At 46.9% G+C, this 17,184-nt stretch overlaps 1 protein-coding gene across 3 annotated transcripts in view; it reads left to right on the top strand.

Annotated features, from left to right (window-relative positions):
- Nucleotides 1-986: 986 nt before the first annotated feature.
- The window catches only part of CHD9 (chromodomain helicase DNA binding protein 9), a 182,984-nt gene continuing 166,786 nt past the window's right edge, over nt 987-17,184 (top strand). For 2 of the 3 annotated variants that reach the window (XM_040982716.1, XM_040982714.1), the window contains exon 1: nt 987-1,069. The gene's annotated coding sequence lies outside the window, so the exon portion shown is untranslated. Of the gene's footprint in view, nt 1,070-1,426; nt 1,912-17,184 lie in introns of those variants that run through there. The other variant, XM_040982715.1, reaches the window with a different exon arrangement.

Raw genomic sequence — 17,184 nt, 5'->3', positions numbered from 1 at the left:
ATTGTTCTGTCGATCAGTGGCCTTAAAGGGCAGGAGTCTTGGACTGCTTGGTTCTCTATGTCTTTCCTTGGTTTAGCTCTTACACATCCTTGCATCAGCGCCTAAAGCCGAGAAGCAATCAACAAACATTTGTTGAAGGAATTAAATGTAGGCTTGTAGGAATGGGTGAATTAAACCAGTGAACGAACCCTGAGATACTCACTTGAACAGTCAGTGAAGTTTGCCTATCCTATTTGGCTTCTGTGGGTTTATTTTCTATTTTGGAGCAGACTGTGTTTTCAGGTTTCAAGTGTTTCCGTAGCCTGGGCAACCTGAGATTTTGTGTCTCTGCTGCCTAAAGGATTAAACAGGCCTGACCTAAAGGCCCTAGTGTTTGATTGCTTTTCCCCTTATCTGCTGTAAACCGACAGCATCAACAAGGAGCAGCCTGCCTCAAGTGTTTGACCCTGGGAATCACCCAGGAGGCATTGAAAACAAACTAGAACAAGAAAGTCCTGGCAGCTTCCACACAGAGATTTTTCTAGCAATCTGCCTTTCTGTCCAGGCCCAGTGCACCCCATCCCATCTGCAAAACATCTGACATTTACGTAACAGGTCCTTAACCCGTGGCTGTTATTCTTATTTCCAAACCCGAGGTGCACTAGACAAACGCAGAAACCAGGAAACAGCCCTCCCAGGCAAGTCTCTGTGGCTCCGTCCTCAGAGCCGGCCAAACGAGTAATTATAGCTTCCCTGAGTGGTGTGCGGGGCAGGAGGCTGATTTAATAAAGGCAGCCTGCTGTCTGTCTCCAGCCTGGCTCTGACTCATGGAACCAGGGAGTCCCAGCCGCGCTACCCACAGAGGGTGGTGAGCAGCTGGGGGTGGCCGGCTCACAAGGCCTGGGCCCAAAGCAATGAGGAAACTCCCTGCCTGGCCTGGAGGAACCTGCAGCTGGAGCCAGAGGAAGTGAAGCGCAGACAGAGCAGCTGCTGCCCCAGCCCAGCAGCAGCAAGCAGCAAGCAGCAGCCGCCGCCACGGCCACACCTTGGAAGGGAGGCTCCTGCCGGGAGGACGCGTGCAAGGAGATGGGTTCGTCCTTTTCCTATTCGGAATTAGCCGGGGGGCACGCGAAGGGGCTCTGCCAGGGGCAGGCCTTTCAGGACGCTTGCGTGGTGGGAGGCTGGAGGGATGAGCGCCGCCAGCGTTTGGTGGTTTCTCACTTTGGCGGGGAGGCGGCCGAGGAGGTGTTCGCAGCCACAGTGAAGGTTTCAGAGGGGCGTGGTTTCGCTGCAACCAGGGTGACAGCCTGCCCCGGAGTGGGTTTGGACACCACCCTCGAGAGGTCACCAGAGGTCACTATACCCTTCCTGCTGTCTGCTGAAGCTTCCTCCTCCCCCTGGTCCTGCCAATCAGCCAGACAGAGGCAACCCGACCTCCTCCTGCAGCCTCCCCGCAGGCCAGGAGATTCCGGCTCCGCCTCTTCTCTTCCTTTCTCTTCCCGCTGAGTCACACACCTCCGAGTCAGGTGATCCCTCCCCTGGGCCCTTCCGAGAGCACCTTGACCTATATTCTGAACTCTTCCATTACAGCGCTTTCGAATGGTCCTGCGAGAGAGAGCCCGCCAGGCTTAGCGGGCACGGTGCCCTGGCACCCTGGGGCAGCAGAGTGGGCGCCCTGGGCAGCAGGGCGGGGTCCTTCCACTCCGGGAAACGACCGGAGAGGCCTGGAAATGGAAAGTTAGGAGGCTAGAGGCTGTCTGCGGGGCAGCGAGGAGGCGGTGGGTTGAGTCAGCCGGGGAAGCTGACAGCCACCCTCCTCCCCGCTCCGCGCGCCAGGCCCCCAGCGCGCCAGGCCCCCAGCGAGCGGCTGCTGGGGATCCGGCGGTGAAGGACTGTGGCTGGCTGACCTCGCTGCCCACGGGAAGGGGAAAGGTGAGAAACACTGCAAACAGTGGGATCAGCCCAGATGACTCAGCGGGAGAATGTGGAAACTTTCTTCCAAGGAAGAACAAGTTCCCATCCCAAATTACCCACAAAATGGCTTCGACTTATTATTATTATTTTTTTTTCAAGATTTACTTATTCATTTGAAAGGCAGAGTTTAAAAAAAAGAGGAGGGAGGGCAGAAGACAGCAGGCAACGGGGAGCATCCGTCTACTGGTTTACTCCCCCAGATGGCCTCAATGGCTGCAACTGGGCCAGGTCAGGTCAGGAGCTTCTTCTGGATCTCCCACGTGGGTGTTCAAGTGCTTGGGTCGTCTTCTGCTACTTTGCCAGGCCATTAACGGGGAGCTGGACCCAAAATGACACAGCCAGAACTCAAACCAATGCCAGCATAGGATGCCGAGCACCTGCTGGTCCTCCTTCATTTAGGTCATCTGGGGGTCCTTTGTGCAGTTGCTGCCTGCACAGTCTTGTGCCCTCTGGATGTGAGTGTAAGGCTTGTGCCATGGGTAAAGGGATTAAAACATTCACAGTCCAGCTAAGCTTTACCCTTGGGTATCAAATCTGGAAGAAGCTGTATTGTTTGATTACTCCTAATTTTTTTGAATGGGAAAGTGTTCACGCTTTCATCATTCTTCAAATCGAAGCCTTACTACTTAGTATCTCTGTGACCTTGGAAATTCATTATAGGTCTCAGTCTCTAATCTGTAATATGAACATGCCTTCTTATTGTTTAAGGGAGAGGAGAATGGAGAGATAGGACTGCAATCCACTGATTTATTGCCCAAATGCTTGCAATGACAGAGGTTGGATCAGTTGATGCCAGGAACCAGGAGCTCCGTCTAGGTCTTCCACACTGGGTAGCAGAGAGCCAACTTCTTAAGCCAAGGATCCTCATTAGCAGAAAATACCAAAATCAGAAGCAGAGCCAGGCCTTGAACCCGCCGGTATTCCAAAATGGGATATAGGCATTTTATCCCACTAGGTTAAACACCGTTTGTGCTGCCACTTCATCAGAGGGCATGAGTGATTGATGTGCATATAATATTATATTAGAGATGTGTGATTATGCGTAGCTACATAGTATTTTCCTTGGATAGTTGTCACACACACACACCCTCCCTTGCTGTGTGAGTGGACTATCTTATGTGTTCAGTGTGTGCATCATGGGAGGGCCTATCTCTGGGTGTGTTTACAAGTGTGAAAGCTGGAGCCTCTGGCTCTGGGATGATCCACCACATCTAACAGGAAGCCTCATATAGCCCCCAGTTAGGTCGCACATCTTTTCAGTTCTTTATATCAAGGAAAGATGTGTGCTTATCACCATCTGGATAAAACCCACAGATGGGAGTAGAGCATGATTTTTTAAAAAAGATTTATTTATTTTTATTGCAAAGTCAGATATACAGAGAGGAGGAGAAAAAGAGAGAAAGACCTTCCATCCAATGATTTACTCCCCAAGTGACCACAACGGCCACAGCTGTGTTGATCTAAAGCCAGAAGGAGTCAGGAAGCTCCTCCAGGTCTTCCACACAGGTGCAGGATCCCAAGGCTTTGGGCTGTCCTCGACTGCTTTCCCAGGCCACAAGCAAGGAGCTGGATGGGAAGTGGAGCTGCCGGGATTAGAACCGGTATCCATATGGGATCCTGGTGCATTCAAGGTGAGGACTTTAGCTGCTAGGCCATGGCGCCGGGCCCTAGAGCATGATTTTTAAATCAGCATGTAAACTTAAGCAGTTACTGAATGGTGCACAGTACATGCTAGGTGGCTGTATGGAAGGAAGGAAGGAAATTGGGCAACTGCAGGAGCAGAGTTGGGTTCATCAAGAACCTAGTTATATACAAAGTTCAGCATAATTCAGGTGTGTGTATGCATCTCTGGCCTCATACCTAACTTGAAATTCCTAATTATGTATCTCTTTGTAAAGAGACTCCTAAGTGATGGTGTTACCAGTCAGGTCCCAGAGAGCCCAGTTCTGCCCCTGTCCGTGAGACCGCCGAGTGACCCAGTTCTTGTTCTTGTGTAAGATTCATACGCACAAGGGAAAATGCCAGTGGTATGGGCGTTTTCACGTGGTCTTTATCATGAACTCCAATTTGAAATTGGCAGAAAGAACCACATGTGTGTAAGTCAGGAAGAGCCACATCCTAAGAACTGAGATGGAGCAAGAGGGTGGAGGGTAGGAGTGTGCAGACTTATCGGGCGAGCTCTGTTGACTTCTGGAATCTACTCTGATACTTCCCAGGGCTCTTAAGTATCCAGAGGGCTGGAGTCGGATGATGCTGATTGCCCTGGATGGGGCAAGGAGAAATAGTGGTTTGGGATGTGGAACTTTCTCACCGGTTCTGGCTGGTCTTGTGGTCTCCCATTACCTAGTCTGGTGGCCTTTCTGGGGTCACTTTACCCCTTTGGTTCTTAGTCTCTCTACCTGTAAGATAAATGTTAGGTGATTTATTTGTTCCAGCTTCATGAGGACAGAGATCAAAGCTGTGTTACTGGAGCAGAAGCTTACCATCTGGTACCATCTGGTACTCTTTCGACCCATATCAGAGTTGCCTGGGTTTGAGTCCTGACTCTCTGCTCCTCATTGCAACCTTTTGCTAGTGCCAAATGCACGTTCTGGGAGTTAGCAGGTGATGATTGCTTGAACACTTGGGCCCCTGCCACCCTTGTGGGGCGCTGGGGCTGAGTTTTAGTCTCCTGGCTTTGGGCTAGCCTCGTCCTGGTTGTCTCAGACACTGGGGAGTAAACCAGTGGATGAAAAGTCTCCCTCTCCCCTTTTGTCGCTCTGTCTTCCAAAAAGAATAAGCAATTCAAGTCTGCCTTGTTCATCACTGTATCCCCGTTAAGTGTTAAATGTGACAAAATCATTATGCTCATATTAATGGCAGAATTTTACAGAATGCTTCTGGATGAGAAATACTAAGATACAGAGATCCATGTGTTTCCTCCATCAGCTAGCTAGGAAATGGCTGCACTGCACTGCAGACCTAAGCAGGCCATCTCTAGATGGTTATCTTTGTATTTGTCTTCTTTACTTGAAAGGCAGAGAGATGTCAGAGATAGAGAGTTCCCGCCCCATGGTTCACTCCCTAAACATCCACAATAGCCAGGGCTGGACCTCGCCAAAACTGAGTCTGCTGAATGATGGTAGGGACCCAATTATTCAAGCCATCATCTGCTACTTTCCAGGGTGCACACTGACAGGGAGACAGAATTCAGGAATGGGGTGCAAGTGCCCCAGACAGCATTATTATTTTTTTAAGGTTTATTTATTTTACTTAAAAGAATCACACGCACACACAAATACACAGATCGAGCTCTTCTACTTACTGATTTACTCCCCAAATAACTGCTAAGGCCAGAACTGGACTGATCCAAAGCTGGGAGCCAGGAGCTGCTTCTGGCTCTCCTACAGGGGTGCAAGGGCCCAAGGACTCCAGCCATCCGCCACTGCTTTCCCAGACCATCAGAAGTGGAGCAGCTGGGACTGGAGCTGGCACCCAAATGGGATGCTGACACCTCAGGTAGAGGGTTCACAGGCCACGCTACCACACTGGCCCCATCAGGCAACATTTTAGCCATGGTACCCAACGGCCCATTCTCAGACTCACTCTTTTTAACTGAGATACTTATCTTGCACTAAACGTTACTCTAATGCGCAAGACTCTACTTTTAGAAAAAGTCTACGTTTGCAGAAAAACGGAGCAGATGGTAGGATTTCATGAATGAGCCGATTGATGAAGTGTCCCTGGACTGAAAACACGTTCTGTGACACAGTGCAGGCTGAGTGCATTCGCCCCTCTGAGTTCTCCCTGTGCCTGGCACTGTGTGAGTTGCATCATTTAATTCTCACAGCCTCTTGTTCAGTAGTCGACATCAACCCCATCTTGCATTGAGGAAACTAAGGTTCAGAGAGGCCATTGGTCCAGCTCGAATTTACCCAAAAGAAGAGGGAACACAACTAGAGAGTTCTGATTTGTTTTTTTCCAGAAGATGACATGTACTTCTCTGAAAAGGCCTCCATTATTTCCAAAGGCTTTTTCTCCTGTGCGTGTTTGTTATACATTGGTCTCAAGAGTCTTCCAGGTTTTAAAAATGTATTTGTATCCTTGTTATGTTTTAGTCATCACAGCAGCCCAGGAAGTTAGGTGAGGTCACTCTTCAAAAATTCATTGATTTTTATCGAAAAGTCAGATTTACAGAGAGGAGGAGACGAGAGAAAGATCTTCAGTCTGCTGGTTCACTCCCCCAGTGGCCACAACAGCTGGGGCTAAGCTGGTCCAAAGCCAGGAGCCAGGAGCTAAAAACCTGGAATTTCTTCCAGGCTTCCCCCTGGATACAGGGTCCCAAGGCTATGGGCCATCCTCCACTTCCTTCCCGCACCACAAGCAGGGAGCTGAATGGGAAGTGGAACAGCTTGGACATGAACCATTGCTCACATGGGATCCTGGCACATGCAAGGCGAGGAATTAGACACTGAGCTATTGCCCTGGGCCCTTCCAATGCCTCTTTTTACAGTGGGGGCCTGTAGGAGGACATTGTGAGCCTGGAAGGTCAGCGAGCACAGGTTTGCAGTTCATTGGACAGTATTTGCATGACAACAACCAAATAGCTACCTTTGGTATAAACAGCATGTAAATGAGAACACCTGGTGGGATATACAAAACAAAAGGAATTCCAATCAAAAGAGGGAAACAGTAGGGACTCTCAGTGTATAAAGTCTGATGCCCCTAATAAACTTCGGCTTTGACCATCAGTCAGGGTCCATGCGTGTTATTATCGGCTCCGTGCACCAAGTCCGTCGCTGCGGGACAGCGACAGGGGCCAACTAAGGCATAACCACTGAAGATCCTGAACTCAGGAAGAGCTAGCTAGATCAGGACTAATGCGTTAGTATTGCGATGTGCAATGTGTTGGCTTCCGGCTGCTCTGTGGCTCTCCTTCTCACCATAGCACCTCTCAGTTCCAAATGGCCTTGATGCACATGATGCTATACGGCCTCAGTTGAGGAAGTATGTTGTTTGCTGGGAGTCCGCAAGAGGCTACCCTTTGTTCTAAGAGTTGGTCGGGGACAGGGGTGACGATGGGGGTGTTTCTTTTCTTGAATGTTTGGAGAAAAGAAAGGGTGACCTTTAACATGTCAGTATTTCCCCAGGTATTTAACCACTACAAGGAGTTGGCCACTTTCAGTTACAAAATGTCCTGTGTGGCTCCTGTGGCACTGTGAGGCATTGCCAGTGCTGGAATCGCACTTCATGATAGGACTATGGAAGGAATCTCCCCTGTGCCCTGACTTTCCAGCCAGTAGGAGTGTGTCTCTACAGCAGGTGGTCTTGGCACATCCCCCTGCCTGCCCAGCCTCTGGTTGGAATCACCAACTCATCATTCCAAAGCAAGACACTCTTTTTCCTTTTTGTTAAGATTTGTTTATTTTTCATTTATTCAAAAGACAGAGTGCTGGGGGAGTGGAATGGGCTGGACTTCCGCTTGTTAATTCACCCCTCAAATGCCCGGAACAGGTAGGGCAGGGCCAGGCAAAAGCCAGGAACCAGAAACTCCCTCTGTGTCTCTGACATGAGTGGCGGGGACCCGAGGACTGGGCCATCTTCTGTGCTTCCTCGGGTGCAGTGACCAGGGGGGGCCAGTGTTGTAAGTAGCAGTCTAATCTCATCACAGCACCAGCCCTCTCTCTCTCTCTCTCTCTCTCTCTCTCTCTCTCTCTTTTTAACTAATCTTTGTTGAAAAAAAATCAAACCTGTGCAACTAGTACAAGAAATTTACAGTGAACTCCCTTTTCCAATCAACTCCTAGATTAGAAAGGGTATAATTAATTCTATAATTTTCCATAGTTGTATTGCTCCTAAGATATTAATTTTATTTATTTTATTTTAACAGATATTTCAAAGGCAGAGTTAACAGAGAAAGAGAGGAAGTTACAGGAGATCTCCCACTCACTGGTTTATTTCCCTAGGGCTGCACCTGGCTGAAGCTTCATTCCCATCTCCCACATAGGCACCTAGCTCTTGGGCTACCCTCCTCTGGCCATTAGCAGGAAGCTGGGTTGGAAGTGGAGCGGGGAGGCATAAACTGGCATCATGTGGGTTTCCAGCATCACAGGTGGCGGCTTTCCCTGCTATGCCAAATTACCAGCCAAATTTAAATATATTTTTCACATATATTTTACATCTTTCATTTATTCCATTTGAAAGGCATAGAAACAACGTCAAGCAGACAGGACAGTTCCCATTTACTGCTTAGTTCCTCAGATTCTCTTAACAGCCTAGGTTAGACCAGGCAAGAGCCAGGAACTGGACACTCAATCTGGGCTCCATCCCTGTGGGTGGCAAGAGCCCAAGTCGTTGAGGAAGGATCTGCTGCCTCCTGGATACACTTTAACAGGGAACTGAAGGTAGGAGAGGAGCTGGGACTCTAACCCCAATGCTTTGATATGGGATGTGAATGTGTGAATGTCCCCAGGAACGTCTTAATTGTTATGCTAAATGCTGTGTGCCCTGTTTGTTTTGAGTATGAATTATATTTTGGAGGTTCAACATTCATAAGCTCAAGTGGGTGTTTAGCCCAACATTTTACATGCCAGTGTCCCACACAGGAGTATCTGCGTGCCCACTGTTGGTTCCAGGTTCCACCTTCATGCTAGTGCAGATCCTGGGAGCAAACATTCATGTTGGGGACGTGAACTGAATCCCTGGCTCCTGGCTTCCACCTGTTCGGTTCTAGGCTGTGTAGGTTTTAGGGAATGAGCAAAGAAATCAGGCCTCCACCTCTATGTTTCTCGAATATGTAAATATATAAGGTTGTACATTATCAATGCCGTTTGTATAACAAGTCCCAAGTTTCAGTTTCTTATGTATACGGATATTTCATGGTTGCATTATATATTCTTTTCCTGCCTTTCTTCTCAAGCCGCCCTCTTCTTGGTCTCTGTTATTCTACAACTTGTTTTTCTCATTGACAGTCATTCTAACTCATAAAGGTGCATCATTTAAAAAAAAATGATTATATTCTGTTGCCTGGGTATTCCATAATTTGACTAAACCTAAAATGGGTCATTGTGTTATTTTCCAAAGCTTTTGCCAATATTGATGATACTATTATTACCTTGGTGTATGTTGTTATACATGAGAATTTGCTGCTTTTAGTACTCGCTGGGTTTGAGGTTGTGTTATGAGTCTATACTCAGGAAGTTTCCTAAGTACCTGGAAAGAGAGCCGGGCCTGTGTCTCTGCCTTCCTCCTTTGATCCGGAATTGTTAACCTAAGCCGACATGCTCTGGGTCTTACGTTCTTTTTGGTGATCGCTCTCTGATCACGAGAGTGGTTAAGAACGATTCTGAATAGGTCATCTTTGTGTGCGGAAATTGTTTCTTATCTTCTCTCCCCCTACCACCCAGCCCTTGTGCCTCTGCTTGGCACATTGGTCAATGACTTCTATACAAAAGGCACATGTATTGCCACCACAGATCTAAACTGGGATCCATCAGCCATTTGGGTTCAGACTTTGGTACAAGGTCAGTGCACTTGAATCTGAAAGGGCTTTATGATGTTTGTATCTGAGAAATAAGCCAGGCTTCCAAGTGTGCTGTTTGTGAAATTCTATTCTAAGTGTAACCAAAAGGTGTAAACTCCATCAGCACCAACAACAAAATTTATAAGCAGCTGTTTTTCCAGGGACAGCTAGAAGGAAGTGCTGTAGAGATAAGTAGCATTAACCTCTTTTTGAAATTTTTTTCCTTATATTTACTGGAGTCATATTTCAGGGGGAAAAAATGGAACCCTGTTATTATTAGCTGAAAGAAAAAGAAGAGATTAATAATCTAGTTGAAGAGGCAGTTGCCACACACCACCATGGCCATCACCACCACAACTATCACCACCGCTGTACATGTGGTATGGCTACAGTACAGCATATTAGGGAGAAAAATAAGATCATCCCACTCATCACCCTGTTTTCCAGATGGGCTACTCTGTATCTATTCCAGATCTTAAAAAGAAGAGGAAGAAGGAAACACAGGAGTATAATTCTAGGAAATATTTAGGGAAGAAAATGGGTCTGTTCATTGTCAAAGAAATATACATAAAGATAGCATCAAAACTTTTTTTCTTTCTTTTTTTAAAGGTGTATTTATTTCCACTGCAAAGTCAGATATACAGAGAGGAGGAGAGACAGAGAGAAAGATCCTCCATCCAATGATTCACTCCCCAAGTGAGCACAATGGCTGGTGCTGAGCCAATCCAAAGCCAGGAGCCAGGAACATCCTTCGGGTCTTCCATGCGGGTGCAGACTCCCAAGGCTTTGGCCTTCCTCGACTGCTTTCCCAGGCCACAGGCAGGGAGCTGGTTGGGAAGCGGGGTGTCTGGGACAGGAACCAGTCAGTGCATGCAACACTAGGACTTTAACCAGTAGGCTACTGCTCCGAGCCCAAGAAAGTAGGACTTGAACTAAGTTCTGAAGGAGTGGAGATGAGGTGATGGTGACCATTATAATTTGATGGTCAGGATTTTTAAACTCCAAAATGTCCTTTATACCTGCTAATCATAATCTCTAACATCCTGTTAATAATTCATGCGTTTAGGTTAAAATAGGCACATATGGACATCCACTATTCAAACCTGTTTTGATTTGTTTATCTGATACTTCCTTAAGTAATGAGAGCAGGGAATGAGGTGACGGAGCAAGAGGGAGGCTGTGCGGAGATAAATCTTGGGAAATGCAGGGGTGTGGAATGAGAGATGAGAGCCTGGGCTTCCAATATTGGCTGCAGGACAGTAATACAGCTATTATATTTCTTACCCTGGGCTCTGGTTTCTCAGTCCTGGAGCTCACAGCCGGGTCCTCCTAACCCTCCTGCTGAGTCAGGTGCACTGGGATTCAGGGCCCTGGTTGCTGTGTGGCTTAATGATGTCTCTCCTGAGGGTTGGAGAGTTGGGATGTAGACAGTAGTATAAATGGAGAAACGTGGGGAATCAATTCTGGGACTTGTAGCACTGTTCATCTATGATTCATCAGAAGCCCTCCAAAAGTATAGATAAGCAAGTTGGGAAAGTTTCCTTGCTAATCAGTGCTGGAGAGAGGCATTATTTATGATGGCACTGCCCCATCTTTCGAAATTGGATTGTTCCCTCGATCTGTATCCCAAGTTCTTTGTTGTTCCCTAATGTTCGCTTCTCAGAAATGTTGCATAAACTCTAGCAACTCTAGTTTGTGAGTTGGTCACAAACTCAGAAGCTCCTAGTGCCCAGGCAGTGGTGGACACAAGCAGATATAGGACAATGGGACTGGTAGGGACATTGCAAACTGGAGCATACTACCCTCTGTTTAACTCCTGGGATTGCTATCATTTGTATGTGAGAGTTCAGAGTTGCTAGAAATTTTTCATTTTTTTTTTCCATAGAAGCTGGAAACCCAAATTTTTAGGCAAAATATTCTGATTTCTAAATGCTGACAACTAATACAAGACACAGTCAAACTCACCCTGCAGGCCAGCTTATACTTGGTTCACATAAACAGCTCCTTTTGGTTTCAGCATGGAGTATGATAAGAAAAGTGGGTAAAAGGGTGGGGGGCAACTGATCAACTTGACAGCTTGAGAAGGTCCAACTTTGCTTAGGCAGTTGGCCCCTGCACCAAGGTTCTGCCTCATCTGATTTATCAACTAACAGTTTCGTTTGGAGAAAAGAGCAACAGCTGAGCAGACTTGTTGGCATGCTGGGAAATGCTGACCTAGAAGTAACAGGCCGGGTCCCACCCCTGATGCTCCCACAAACTGTGCAACCTTGGGTAACCCCCTGGCATCTGCAGTTTCAGTTTCCTCCTCTGCCAGAAGAGGGGTGCTGAACTTGCAGGGGTCCAGAATCTCTTCCAAGCCTGTTACATCTTCTGAGATGCCTGCGAGGCAAGTGGAGGTGGGGGATTCCAGGGCTTGTAGAACGGCAACTTGCTGTTCCTTCTGCTTTCTCTTTGGGGGCTTCTACGTTTCTGTTTTTCGTCCTGGACTTCAATCAGAAGCTTTTGGGTTCTTTCAAACCTTTTGAAAGTTTCCTCACTTTTAAAAAAAAAGTTTCAAACTCTGGATTAGCTCTGGCATAAGGTGTTATTAACGGAGTTTTACGAACTATGAGACCTGCCGGCTCATCTGAGTGGCCAGTCTTATCTCTGCTTCCTGCTGCTTGTCTGCTTAAAGTTGCTCTAACTTCAGGCATACAGCAAATGAACGTGTGGCCTATAGACATTCTGGGAACATTCAACACGTTACCCAGTTCAATGGCATGTTTGCCATGATTTGCTTTCTTTGGTTAGATGATGCTTCTGATGTCTGATATTATGTTGCTCACAGACAATGTAGTCATAAAAAAGACACTTCCGGGCCCGGCGCAGTGGCGCAAGTGGTTAAAGTCCTCACCTTGCACGCCCGGGATCCCATATGGGTGCCAGTTCTAATCCCGGCAGCCCCGCTTCCCTTCCAGCTCCCTGCCTGTGGTCCGGGAAAGCAGTCGAGGACAGCCCAAAGCTTTGGGACCCTGCACCCGTGTGGGAGACCTGGAAGAGGCTCCTGGCTTCGGATCGGCATAGTATCGGCCCGTTGCGCTCACTTGGGGAGTGAATCATCGGACGGAAGATCTTCCTCTCTGTCTCTCCTCTCCACCTTTCCAATAAAAAATAATAAAAATAAAAAAGACACTTCCTTTGTCCGAATGACTTGATAAAATGTGTCAACATTTCCCAGTGATCTGTAAGTTTTAGGTGCCCTGCCACTTGAACAGGCTTGAAGAGTGCTCCACTGGCATTAAAAAATTAGCTATGTTTTATTATAACGTAATATATGATGACGTGAATGTGTATGTATAAATTCCAAGATCCAAGTTACTAACCCTGCCTAGGTATTTTTGTGTCTTACTAATAAGGAAACTAGAGCCGCATGTGGCTCCAGCATTGCCTAAACCACACACGATTGTAACCTACACCTGTCCCGAATATCCTCATCCAGACCCCTTAAAATGTAGTTTCCAGCTGTGAGAAGTCAGGCGACAGATGGTCTCCCAGCTGAAGCCATCCTACGACCACCTGAAGTACTGCTTCCAACTTGGAACTTTCTGGAGCTTCTCATTTACTGAAAAATGTCTTGAAGGGAAGCTTGCTAAAACTTGCAGCTGTTCCAAGTTTGTTGCCTTCGTGTGAACTGGTAAGAGGGTGTCTGAGTGGAAGCAGTTCCTTCATTGGCCTGGATTTCCTCAGCAGACATGTTGGAGCTGGGCTGCTAACAGAATTTCGAGAGTGCTTAAGTGGGATTTCATCTGTTCCTTCCTGCACTCGAGGAGCCTGTTGGCTTGCCCTTTCTGCTGGTCTGCCGACTGTTCCAGTCTGATAGGACGAGTTTGCCTAGTGGGGTTTATATGCAGAGTTGTCTCTAATCAAGTATTGACCGATGGTGGATTGGTGGTTGTTGTTGCTGTTTTGTTTTTAGGGCTTAGCACTTGGCTGGGCACTTGGAATAGCCTGTCTAAGCCAATAGTTCTAATTACCGTAATTACTGGATTTTATTTTGCTTAAATTTTATGTACAAGAAAATCTTTCATATTTATATACTTTAGTATTTTCAAAAAGCACCTATGAACATTATCTAAGAATCAGAAGCAATGTGAGACAAGTAGCATAGGTATTATCTTTTTTTTTTAAGATTTATTTTTATTGTAAAGTCAGATATACAGAAAAGAGGAGAGACAGAGAGGAAGATCTTCTGTGTGCTGATTCACTCCCCAGGTGGCCACAATGGCTGGAACTGCGCCTGTCTGAAGCCAGGAGCCAGGAACCTCTTCTGGGTCTCCCATGCAGGTGCAGGGAGGCTGTGGGCCGTCCTCGACTGCTTTCCCAAGCCACAAGCAGGGAGCTGGATGGGAAGCAGGGCCGCTGGGAGACAAACCAGTGTCCGTATGGGATCCTGGCGTGTACAAGGTGAGAACTTAGCTATTAGGCTACTGTGCTGGACCTAGTGTAGGTATTATCTTATGAGCAAGAAAATTGCTCATCATTGTTTCAATTGGTCAGTGCTAGAGCCTGGATTACAACTCGGGTGTTTCCACTTTGAATCTGTTGTCCTCTGTTCTGAAGACTTTTGCCTTTCTGACTGAAAAGAGATTCCAGTTGACTTCTATCACAAGCCCAGTTTTTGTTAACATTTCCCATACTGATTTTGGTGGAAAATAGTTTCTATTAACTGTGTGGCTTAAGAGAAATCTCATTGTCAGTATCAAAACACAGAGATCCCAGTTATACAGAAGGTCTGAATACGTGGAATTTTCCATAACAAATGTTAAGGACAAGCTTTTCTGAGGCCACAAGCACTTGGTTTCCATTTCTTCCCGGGAGGAGGCTGGAATTTGGACACTCCTCCTGTGAGCTTGGTTTTTTGTGCCTTTGCTGCTTGAGCACTTGTTTGATTGATGAGCGCTGCCTCCTGTGCACAGCTCAACGAAGGAATCTGTGGTGACTTCCCTGCCCGAAGGGCTGGGGCTGGCACTTGGCCTTCACCCTTTGGGTTGAGGTTTTCAGGACAGACACGAACAGATGAACTTGGATAACTTAGAAGTATTTTCTTTTTTTTCCTGAAAGTTTCATTTTCCCTCTGGTTTATGCCGAGTTCTGCCCTTTTGCAATAAAGGGGGACGTATTTAGAAATAGATGAACAGAGTGGTCCAAAGAACATTTTGGGATGCCTTCTGCCTCTGGCCAGGACTCACAGAGAGAATGGGAATGTGATTTTCAAGTAACTATTCATTTTTGAGTTAATGCAGTACTTCACCTTGGCTGCCCAAGCAATTACACAAAGGACTTTAAAAAATTACGGAGGCTGAGACCCATCAATACTTCATTGGAGCAGACAGTTTTTAAGTTTCCTGGATGGTTCTTATGTCATGCCTTAGTCTGTTCTCTGTGGTTATAACATATTGAGACAGGTGATTTTTTTAAAAAACACAGAGGCTTATTTAGCTCAAAGTTCTGGAAAGTCTAAGAATATGGTACTGGCACCTGTTATGCATCCGGTGAGGCCCTTCTTGTTGCAGTGTGACATTGAAGAGGGCATCATGCAGCAAGACAGTCTGCTTGGCTCCCTCGCCATCTTCTCCTTGCTGAAAAACTCTTTAAATGTATTTCTTTGAGAGACAGAGAGCTCTTGTTCATTGGCCAACTCCCTAAATGTCCACAGTTAGGAGGCCAAAGCCAGGAGCTGGGAACTGAGTGCAGGTCTCTCACTGGGGGCCAGGGACGCGGTGACGTCAGCCATCACTGATGCCTCCATGGTCTGCACCAGCAGGAAGCTGGTCATCAAGTCCACTCTCTCCAATATGGGACCCAGGTGTCATCTTTATTTTTGTAAAGATGTATTTATTTGAAAGGCAGTGTGGTGTGTGGGCTGTAGGGTTTGGGAGAGACACAGAGTCAGAGAGAGAGGAAGAGAAACAGAGAGATCTTCTATCTGCTAGTTCACTCTCCAGATGGCCACAATGGGCAGGGCTGACCCAGGCCACAATATGGAACCTGGAACATCTTGGCGTCTCACATGGTTGTCAGAGGCCTAAGCACTTGGGCCATTTTCTGCTGCTTTGTCAGGCCCATTAACAAGGAGCTAGGTAAGAAGCATAGTAGCAGGGACTCCAACCTCAGCGATGGGAGCAGAAGTAGGCAGCTGCATAGCTCACTGGGCCACAGCACCTCTCCTTTAACTGATGTCTTAACTGCCAGAATAAACACCCACCTTGACATCACTATTATCGAGATCATTATTCAACCGTACTTTACAGAAGGTGGGCTGTTTGTCAGAGGTCTGTAACACTGGATGAATCAAATAGGTTACCTGAGGAGACCCCAACATTGCTCTGGATTTCATGTTTCCTTACTAGACTCCTGCCCCACTCCTGCATAATTTTTATGTTAAACAGAGAAAGGGGCTACTGTGGTTTATTTTCAGCAAAAAAAAACCCAACTTTTTTATGACTCACTGCTCTATAAAAATAGCTTTCAGTCATATAACCAGGAATTAATTGTCATGGTTGGCATGTTGTAACACATCCTCTATAAAACCCTGCGGTTCATGGCAAAGAAAGAGACCATACTTAATGTATGCATCCTTAATCAAAATGTCCAACCATTCCTTGAAGTCCTGAATGCTATGGGAGAGATGATAATAATGATGTTTGAATAAAAACTTACATGCTTTACAACATGGTCTTAATAAGAAAGGTAGTGCCCCTTGAGAGCCTCCATATTCCAGGGTGAGGCATTTGGCCCAGCAGAAGTCAGCATTTAGGATGCCTAGCTCCCATAGCTGAGTGCCTGGTTCCATCCTGGCTACTCTGCTTTCCATGCAGCTTCTTAATAACGGGCTTCCTGGAAGGCAGCAGGTGATGGCCTAAGAGCTTGGATCCCTGCCAGCCAGGTGGAAGACTCAGATGGAGTTTTGGGCTCCTAGCTTCAGCCTGGCACAGCCCTGGGCATTTGCAGAATGAAGCAGTAAGTGGACGATCTCTCTGTGTGTCACACTGCCGCTGACATAAAACAAAAACAAGAAACAAACAAACAGAAACCTCACAAATGACCGGCGAGCATATGGTACAGCAGGTAAGCTGGCACTTGGGACGCGCTCATCCCGTGTCAGAGTGCCCACTGGAATCCCAGCTCCTCTGTCTCCAATCCAGCTTCCTGCTGTTGCATCCTGGGAGGTAGCAGATGATGGCGTAAGTGCTGCAGCTCACGCCTGAAGCAAGGAGACAGGAATGAAGTTCTTGGCCTCTGACTTTGGCCTAGTCCAGCCCTAGCGGCCATGGGAACATCTGGGGAGTCAACCAGCAAATAGGGAGATCCTTCTCTCTCTTTCTCTGTCACTCTGCCTTTCAAGATGAAAATAACTAATATCACATTTATATGTATTAAATATACAACCCTAGCAAAAATCAATACACATAATGCTATTCTTACCATTAATTTATAAAATACAAGACTGCAGTATTTTTTTTTAAAGATTTATTTCTTTTTAGTGCAAAGGTGGATTTACAGAGAAAAGGAGAGGTGGAGAATAAAAGATCTTCCATGCATTGGTTTACTCCCCAAATAGCTGCAGTGCTTAGAGCAGAGCTGATCCAAAGTTAAGATCCAGGAGCTTCTTCTGAGCCTCTCCCATGGGTGCAGGGTCCCAAGGCTGTGGGTCATCCCTCACTGCTTTCTCAGGCCCCAAGCAGGGAGCT

Source organism: Ochotona curzoniae, unplaced genomic scaffold, assembly GCF_017591425.1.
Source record: "Ochotona curzoniae isolate NIBS_2020 unplaced genomic scaffold, NIBS_Ocur_1.0 contig_3622, whole genome shotgun sequence".
Taxonomy (NCBI): Eukaryota; Metazoa; Chordata; class Mammalia; order Lagomorpha; family Ochotonidae; genus Ochotona; species Ochotona curzoniae.
This window is presented reverse-complemented; position numbering and strand designations above follow the sequence as displayed.